Here is a 3,192-nt window from a genome sequence, read left to right as displayed (position 1 = left end):
TCATAATATAGGATGTTGATACTACTTCCCCCATCCATGAGTACCTTTGTCAACTTATATCCCCCAACTTGAGGGGCCACCACCAAGGCCAGATGACCCGGATTGTCAACCCGGGGCGGGTGATCCTCTCTACTCCACAAAATGGGTTGCTCAGACCAGCGCAAATACTGAGGCACCGCCGGTTCTAAAGAGTTTACTGCCCTCTTGTGAAGCTTCTGATCACGCTTACACAAGGTAGTGGTGAAGACATGATATTTCCCACTATTTAATTGCTTAGGATTGCTCTGATAACCCGACTGCTGTCGTGGAATTGTCATGGCAGATGTCCTCTTGCAAGGACTTAATCGTGGAGCCATCACAGCTAGGAAGCTTGAAGGGGTTAATCGGGACAAAGGATACGCGAGGTTTATACTAGTTCAGTCCCTTACGGTGAAGGAAGGCCTACGTCTAGTTGGGTTGGAATTGCTTGAGGTTTTGATGACCAGGGAGCGAGATACGATATGCCCGGTTCTCGATTTGTTGTTTCTTATCCTAAGCCGCCAGCGGGTCGTCCCCTTATATACACGGGTCGACGCCCTACGGCTTACAGAGTCCCGGGCGGCTCATAAACAGTGTCCGGCTCGGTGACTAGTTACTTCTACCTTACAATACAAGTCACACCCTCATGGCGGTTTATCACCATGGGCCATAAATCGCCTGTGGGCCTTTAGACCCTTTACTGAACCGCCATCTTCACGTCTTGGTCTTGGGCTTTAGATGGGCTTCTCTTTGCATAACCCGGCCCCTCCTGGGCGGCTTACATAAATAGTTATATCCCCAATATTAGGCCCCAGATTGATTTGAACCGGTTCATGTCAATCTTTAAAAACCTTATGAACTGGCCTTCGGTCTTCTGCTTTGTGCGGAAACTTTAACCCGCCGTGACGTCATCATCTGGATCTGGGTTAAATCTCCGTGACGTCATCTTTAATAAAACTCATATTTTATTCCGTCATATCCTCCAACGGATCTTTGCCTTTACTGACCATCCCGAAAATCGAGGCGTCGGGGTTGTTGTAAAATGATATTCCGTCTCCTCATTTCTCGCGCCGTCTTGGTCGGCCCCTCCTTGTAAATAGATGCGAACTAGGTCTTTTTCATTTCCTTCAGTCATCTTCCTCCTCGCACCTCCTTCTTTGCTGCTCAAGCTCCGCCGCCGCCGCCACCGTCGACCCCCTCATCTTCACCGACTCAGGCCACTACATCACCCTGATATTGACCAAAAAACGACGGCGACCCTCCGTAGTTCTTCCGCATCTGTGAGTTCCTCTTTTCCCCCTTCTCAGATCTGCATTGAAACCGTCTTGAGTTCGTCGTCGTTCATCGCCGCCCGACGCAAACCTCCATTAGCTCTCACCTCAAATGCCTTGTTTAGATTATAAAAACAACTTAGAACTGTTGCGAAAAATGTTTGTGCTTATCCTGTATGAGAACAGATCTCATTTCCCTTGTTTTGGAAGCCTTCCACGAGTATATGAACTTTTCTGTACTGTTTTAGATCTAGAAATATTTTCCTTTCCAGAGCATCGTTTGATCCAAAATAATGATTGCAACTTGTGAAACCTGTTTGTTCCACACTTAGCCAAAAAACTGCGTCTGTTGACTCTGTTTCAGCCATAGTAGTCCGCATAGCCGGTTTAAGATAATATCGGCTGTCAGCACCGCTTGCCTCGGGCGACTTAAGAAAACCTTAATCATCTTTAATACCTGCAGCTGTTAAACATTATCACATAGTTACTTGCATGTCATTAGGCCCCTTCTTAAGCCGCCATCTTAAATAACCCAACAATGTTTATTCTCCGGGTTATAATAAATCGGAAAAATTTCCTTTATCTTGTTGTAGGCTTCAATTTACCCAATGGCACCCAAAGCTGTTAAACCTCCGGTTACCTGCAACTAGGTCCCATCCATTGTTACAGAGAACAAACTGTCCGAGTTTGTAAAGTCTGGCCATCTGCCCAAGAAGGATGTCATGTCTTATCGTGCTCCTGAACCGTCTGAAGAGAAACCTCAACCCAAGGAAGGGGAGGTGATCATTTTTACCGATCACATGAGCCAGGATTTGCTCCTCCCGGTTCAAAATTATTTAGAGACGTTCTGCATTTCTTTGACTTAAGACCTCAAGACATCGGGCCCAATTCCGTGTCAAATATCTGCAACTTCCAAGTTTTCTGTGAGGTCTACCTTGGAGAAGAACCCAGCCTACTTTTGTTCAGGGAGTTGTTCTATTTGAACCGGCAGAATGAGCGCGCCAACGGACCTAGTCTAGAACTTGGTGGCATCTCGATTCAGCGACAAAGAGACTGCCTTTTCCCTTATGCTGAACTGCCGAGTCATCCAAAGGATTGGAACCAAACATGGTTCTACTGCCAGGACACTTCTCCGGCTGGTGAAAACCTGCTGCCAGGCTTCCGCGCCTTGCGCCTTGAATCCAACCACCCGCTGTCGGACAAGTTGACTGCTATTGATCGTCTGTCACTCACCCCCACTATTAGGAAAATCAAAGATCTTTTGGGGAATGGTTTAGATGGCATCGACCTGGTCCGAGTCTGGGTTGCTTGGCAAGTGACTCCGTTAAGCTGCCGCCCCGGCTTAATGTGTACTTACTCAGGCGAAAAGGATGACCCACTGCGTCATAGTCCTAACGACTTACCAGATGATGCGGTGGAAGCTACAACCCAGTCTTTGCTGAAAGAGGGCACGGTGACTAGTAATGCCTTTGGCTTACTTCCTTTCTGCAAGAAGAACCCGGCCCCTCCAGTGAGTTATTATCCTCCACAATTATCTTTATTATGCTATACCTTACCTTTACTCATAACCCTTTATCCTTATTCATAGGCAAGTAGCGACTTCTGGAAGGTCAAGTATGACCATGAGGCTGCCAAACAAGCCAGAGCAGCGAAAAGAGCCGAAAGAAGAACCGCTAAGACTGGAACTTCAAGAAAGAGGAAACCCAGCGCCTCAGATATGATGAAACTGGATGATACTGAGGATGATGAAGAAGAGGTAACTCCTAATTCCTCTGACTCTTTTATCATCATGTTATTGACATTAATTCCTTTCAGGAGGATACAGGCAACAGCCAAGCTGTTGAAGAGGTAACTATAATCTCCTCCGACTCGGAGCCTTTACCGAGGTTGAAAATCCGAAGAG

Source organism: Triticum dicoccoides, chromosome 2A (assembly GCF_002162155.2).
Source record: "Triticum dicoccoides isolate Atlit2015 ecotype Zavitan chromosome 2A, WEW_v2.0, whole genome shotgun sequence".
NCBI classification, from domain to species: Eukaryota; Viridiplantae; Streptophyta; class Magnoliopsida; order Poales; family Poaceae; genus Triticum; species Triticum dicoccoides.
This window is presented reverse-complemented; position numbering follows the sequence as displayed.